The sequence below is a fragment of the Chiloscyllium plagiosum genome, chromosome 2, assembly GCF_004010195.1.
Source record: "Chiloscyllium plagiosum isolate BGI_BamShark_2017 chromosome 2, ASM401019v2, whole genome shotgun sequence".
Lineage (NCBI taxonomy): Eukaryota > Metazoa > Chordata > Chondrichthyes > Orectolobiformes > Hemiscylliidae > Chiloscyllium > Chiloscyllium plagiosum.
In genome coordinates, this window is record NC_057711.1 from 28,085,817 (window position 1) to 28,092,421 (window position 6,605).

The window sequence follows — 6,605 nt, forward strand, 5'->3', positions numbered from 1 at the left end:
ACAGAATATTCCCTATCATAGCAAACAAGCTAATGGTTTATAATTGAATTTTATATGGTTATAAGTTAATGTCACTTTCCAAGCACAATTGGCATTAGTCTAGTTTTAACTGAGTGCTTTCTGCTAAAATTTCCGAAGCACATTGACAGATCAATTGCTGCAAGGACTTCAATGGTTCAAGAAGGCAATCCACATTTAACTAGGAATGGGCAATAAATGCTGGCCTCGCTACTGCCCTCCACCATGTCCCACGGACAATTAGGTTTTTTAAAAAAACAAAGGTATTCAAGAGAAATGGAATCAATGGAGGAACATGGAGTTAAGATTAATCAGGATTTCATTCCATTGTGGAACAGCTACGAGGGGCTGAATGGCTTCGTGTGAGATAACGAGAATCCAGAGAAAGTATATTCCTGTCAGGGTGAAAGGGAAGGCTGGTAGGTATAGGGAATGCTGGATGACTAAAGAAATTGAGGGTTTGGTTAAGAAAAGAAGGAAGCATATGTCAGGTATAGACAGGAGAGATCGAGTGAATCCTTAGAAGAGTATAAACGAAGTAGGAGTATACTTAAGAGGGAAATCAGGAGGGCAAAAAGGGGACATTAGATAGCTTTGGCAAATAGAATTAAGGAGAATCCATAGGGTTTTTACAAATATATTAAGGACAAAAGGGTATCTAGGGAGAGAATAGGGCCCCTCAAAGATCAGCAAGGCGGCCTTTGTGTGGAGCCACAGAAAATGAGGGAGATACTAAATGAATATTTTGCATCAGTATTTAGTGTGGAAAAGGATATGGAAGATATAGACTGTAGGGAAATAGATGGTGACATCTTGCAAAGTGTCCAGATTACAGAGGAGGAAGTGCTGGATGTCTTGAAATGGTTAAAGGTGGATAAATCCCCAGAACCTGATCAGGTGTACCCGAGAACTCTGTGGGAAGCTAGAGAAGTGATTGCTGGGCCTCTTGCTGAGATATTTGTATTATCGATAATCACAGGCGAGGTACCGGAAGACTGGAGGTTGGCAAACGTGGTGCCAATGTTTAAGCAGGGCGGTAAAGACAAGCCAGGGAATTATAGACCGGTGAGCCTGACCTCAGTGGTAGGCAAGTTGTTGGAGGGAATCCTGAGGGACAGGATGTACATGTATTTGGAAAGGCAAGGACTGATTAGGGATAGTCAACATGGCTTTGTGCGTGGGAAGTCATGTCTCACAAACTTGATTGAGTGTTTTGAAGAAGTAACAATGAAGATTGATGAGGGCAGAGTGGTAGATGTGATCTATATGGACTTCAGTAAGGTGTTCGACAAAGTTCCGCATGGGAGACTGATTAGCAAGGTTAGATATCATGGAATACAGGAAGAACTAGCCATTTGGATACAGAACAGGTAGAAGACAGAGGGTGGTGGTGGAGGGTTGATTTTCAGACTGGAGGCCTGTGACCAGTGCAGTGCCACAAAGATTGGTGCTGGGTTCTCTAATGGCCAATGGGCTGAGAAGTAGCAGATGGAGATTAATTCAGACAAATGCGAGGTGCTGCATTTTGGGAAAGCAAATCTTTAGATTAGATTACTTACAGATTAGATTAGATTACTTACAGTGTGGAAACAGGCCCTTCGGCCCAACAAGTCCACACCGACCCGCCGAAGCGTAACCCACCCATACCCCTACATTTACCCCTTTACCTAACACTACGGGCAATTTAGCATGGCCAATTCACCTGACTTGCACATCTTTGGAGTGTGGGAGGAAACCGGAGCACCCGGAGGAAACCCACGCAGACACGGGGAGAATGTGCAAACTCCACACAGTCAGTCGCCTGAGGCGGGAATTGAACCCGGGTCTCTGGCGCTGCGAGGCAGCAGTGCTAACCACTGTGCCACCGTGCCGCCCACTAAAGCAGGACTTATGCACTTAATGGTAAGGTCCTCGGGAGTGTTGCTGAACAAAGAGACCTTGGAGTGCAGGTTCATGGTTCCTTGAAAGTGGAGTCACAGATAGATAGGATATTGAAGAAGGTGTTTAGTATGCTTTCCTTTATTGGTCAGAGTATTGAGTATAGGAGTTGGGAGGTCATGTTGCGGCTGTACAGGACATTGGTTAGGCCACTGTTGGAATATTGTGTGCAATTGTGGTCTCCTTCCTATCGGAAAGATGTTGTGAAACTTGAAAGCGTTCAGAAAAAATTTACAGGGATGTTGCCAGAGTTGGAGGATTTGAGCTATAGGGAGAAGCTGAACAGGCTGGGGCTGTTTTCCATGGAGCGTCGGAGGCTGAGGGGTGACCTTATAGAAGTTTACAAAATTATGAGGGGCGTGAATAGGGTAAATAGACAGTCTTTTCCCTGTGGTCGGGGAGTCCAGAACTAGAGGGCATAGGTTTAGGGTGAGAGGGGAAAGATATAAAAGAGATCTAAGGGGCAACGTTTTCACACAGAGAGTGGTACGTGTATGGAATGAGCTGCCAGTGGAAGTGGTGGAGGCTGGTACAGTTGCATCATTTAAGAGGCATTTGGATGGGTATATGAATAGGAAGGGTTTGGAGGGATATGGGCTGGGTGCTGGCATGTAGGACTAGATTGGGTTGGGATAGCTAGTCGGCATGGATGGGTTGGACCGAAGAGTCTGTTTCCATGCTGTACATCTCTATGACTCTATGACGTTTCCAATGATTGTCTCAAAGACAGCCATGAGTTCTCACATTATTGTAGAAAAGAATGAAGTGTTGGGGAGGGGGATTAAAGAATATTAAAGAACATTACTAAAGAAAAGATGCTGAGGGTTTTCTTTGATGCTGTCTTAGTGAACAGTATTAACAAATGAGATGGAGTCACTAAATTTGTATGCCAAAGAGTTAGCATGTTCCGATCCTAGACCAGATCCCTGTTCCAGTTCAGGACCAGTAAAGGTTTGTTTAGCAATAGGGTAAATTTGAAATCCTGGATACTTTGTTTATAAACAAATTATACTGTACAAATTCAGAAAGGCATAACAATTTACAATATCTGTTTTATTCTCTAGCATCTAGAGTTATCTGATAGAAATGTGCAATAACAAAATATGTGGTCAAACACGCCATACTGGATATTAGTAATCACAGTGAGTCCGAAAAATCTTCCTGATATTGTTTTTCTTTTCCTGAGGGATTTCAACTCTTTCATTCCAAAGATCCATCCTCTGAATTTGCTCTGACTTGGACTGCCTCAGTGACTGCTCACCTCCCAGTTATTAAATCCCTTGCCCAAGATTTCTGAGCCTGCACTCTAGCACTGACCCTCAGACATGATTCCAAGCCTTTAGCTAGTCTGAGCAGAATACTACTGTTCAAAAAGTCTGCCTTTGTCACAGCAGCCAGCAGCACAGAGCTAGTAATGTTCTACCACCACCTTACCACCTGATGCCTTCTTCTGAGCCTCAGCTGAACTGGCTGGCTTGCTGGGCTTCTCCTTAACCCTCATGCCATGTCTTAGATTCTTTTGACAGCTTCCACGATCTCCGCAAGCCCTAACTGCCCAGCACCTGCTAATAGCAGAATGTTTTTAGTTTCGTCCTCCAGTCTTCAACGTTTTATGGTTCTGTTTATCAAGGGCCCTTTACACGGTGCCATTCTGAATTCTGTCGTTGTTGCTTTCACACCATTCCACATGCAGGCATGCTGTTATCTTTGAGCTGTATCAACTGTAAAACGCTAAACAAAACATGCTGTCATGTTGCCAGGATCTGTCAGCTTTGGCATCTACCTGGAACCAAGGTAAGTTGGATTTTTGTAACAAACCTAGACGTAAATGCTTCAGGAAGTCTTTCAAAAAGAGATCAACAGAAATCTGCAATGTGTCAATCAATGCACAGCTACATTTTCTCATGAATAGTTGAATCACTTTCAGTCTTGGAATATCAATTACTGAGCATTAAACTGAAAAATGAATTGTGTGCCTGCTGGGAAACTACTTTGTAAGATTCTACCAACAAAACAAGGGCTGTTGCTCCATCCAAATTTTAATAATTGATTAGTTGGATTTTTTTCCTGGAGACTTAGGTCTGTCACCCAGACCTACACAATGGCTTCTTACTTCCTTGCTTTGAAAATCACTGAATCATAGTGGTGTGAGTTAAATGCTAAGTGACAGAAATTGCTAACTTTTAAGATATTCTTTAACCCTACTGAATTTTAATCTCTTTTACATGCTGATGAAACTGAAGAGTTACATTCAGGATGTTCTTTCTGTTGTTACAATTCTCATACAGAAAGCTTTTAAGAAGAGCTAGTAATTTCCCAGTGACTGACATAAAGAAACTGTACAAGATTTCACCTTTTAAAATTTTAACTCCAACAAAAATCAACATTTGACTGAACATTACTAAGCAGGTAATGAGTAAACTAAACTATAAATGTGGCATTTTTTCTCAACATCTTAACCAAAAGCCTCAAGTCACATTTTTACATCACATTGCATTTTTATCAGAAAGGTAATCATAGATTATACAACACAGAAACAGACCCTTCGGTCCAACTTGTCCATGCCGACCAGATACCCTATATACAGCTAATCCCATTTGCTAGCATTTGGCCCATATCCCTCCAAACCCTTCCTATTCATATACCCATTTAGATGCATTTTAAATGTTGCAATTGTACCAGCCTCCACCACTTCCTCTGGCAGCTCATTCCATACACGTACCACCGTCTGCTTGAAAAGGTTTGCCCCTTAGGTCCCTTTTATATCTTTTCCCTCTCACCTTAAGCATGTGCCCTCCAGTTTTGGGCTTACTCACTCCAGGAAGAAGACCTTGCCTATATACCCTGTCCAAGCCTCTCATGATTTTATGAACCTCTTTCACTATCCTATCTACCCGTGACTCCACTTTCAAGGAACTATGAACCTGTCCTGTAAGATCTGTTTATTTAGCAGCACTCCCATGACCTTACCATTGGGCGTATAAATTTCTACAGACTCCCTTCTCCCTGCTGTACTGATGCAAATCTTCCTGCGTCTTCAGTCAGTCTTCCTGAGTATTATCTGGGCGAAGAACATTCTCATCTCAGTCCTAAGTGGTTGACCCCAAATTCTTAGATGATGACTCCTGGTTCTGGACTCCCTGGTCATCACGTGCATATTGCCTTTACCCTGTCTAGTCCTGTTAGAATTTTATAGGTTGCTATGACATTCCCCTCCTTCTTCTAAACATCAGTGAATATAATCCTAAACTATCCAGTCTCTCTTCCTACATCATCCAGGAAATAGTCTGATAAAACATTGGTGCACCCCTTCCATAACCAGAATATCCTTCCTCAGATATAGAGTCTGAAACTCCACACAATACTCCAGATGCTGTGTCACCAAGCCCTTGTGTAATTACTGCAAGCCATCCCTGCTCCTGTCCTGAATCTCTCGCTATGAAGGCCAACATACCATTTGCCTTCTTCACTACCTGCTGCATCTGCATATTAACTATCAGCGAAGGTGTACAGAACACCCAGGTCTCGTTATACCTTCCCCATTCAGATAAGCTGCCTCTCTGTTTTTAACCTCACGAGTCCACATTACACCTCATCTGCCATGCATTTTTCTACTCACTCAACATGTTCAAATCACACAGAAGCAACTCTGCCTCCTCCTCACAGCCTACCCTCCCATCTAGCTTTGTATCCTCTGAAAACTCGGAGATAGTCCTTACTGAAATTATTCATGTTGTGAATAGCTGGGGACCAAGTCCTGATCCTAACAGTTCTCCACTAGTTACTGGCTGCCACTCAGAAGAAGAGGCATTTATTCTTAATCCTTGTTCTCTCTTTGCCAAACAGCTGTCTTTCCATGTCATTACCCCAATTTCATGTGCTTTATTTTAACACGCTAATCTCTTCTATTGGACCTTATTGTAAACTTTCTGAATGTCCAAGTAAGCCACATACACTGGCTCCCGCTTATCAACTCTACTACTTACTCCTGTTTTCTAACCAATCCATCAGAGATACCAAAACACACCTCTGGAGCAAGTAGGACTTGAACTTTCAGTTCAGGGGTAGGGACATTACCACTGCACCTGAAGAGGGCCATAAAATATGGAACGCTTCATGAATTTTCATGTCAAACAGGGGCCACGTTAATCTCCGTATCATTCCAATTTTAGTATATGTGCTACTGAAGCGAACACTATTAATTACATCCTCAAGAAATTCCAGTAGATTTGTTAAGTATGATTTCCCTTTAATAAACCCATGCCGACTCTGCCCAGTCCTGCTACTATTTTCCAGATGCTTTGCTTTTTTTCATCTCCCTATTACTGATGTCAGGTGAACTGGTCTATAATTCCATCTCCTCTGTACATGTTTAAATAGTGGGGCCACATTAGCTACCCTCCAAACCACAGGAACTGTTACAGAGACTACAGAATCCTGAAACATGAATCCAATATTTCTAGGTCCACCTCCTTAAATACTGTGGAATGCAGACTATTGGGCTCTGGGGATTAATTTAATAAATTTCCCCAACACCATTTCCCTACTAATATTGATGCCTTTCAGTTCCTCTCTCTTACTGAACCAAGTGTTTTCCAACATTTATGAGATGATAATTGTGTACTTTTTTGTGAAGACAGAAGTAAACT

General features: G+C 42.3%; 1 pseudogene; it reads right to left on the reverse strand.

Annotated features, from left to right (window-relative positions):
• Positions 1–6,054: 6,054 nt before the first annotated feature.
• LOC122539749 lies at positions 6,055–6,152 on the reverse strand (annotated as a pseudogene).
• Positions 6,153–6,605: the final 453 nt, after the last annotated feature.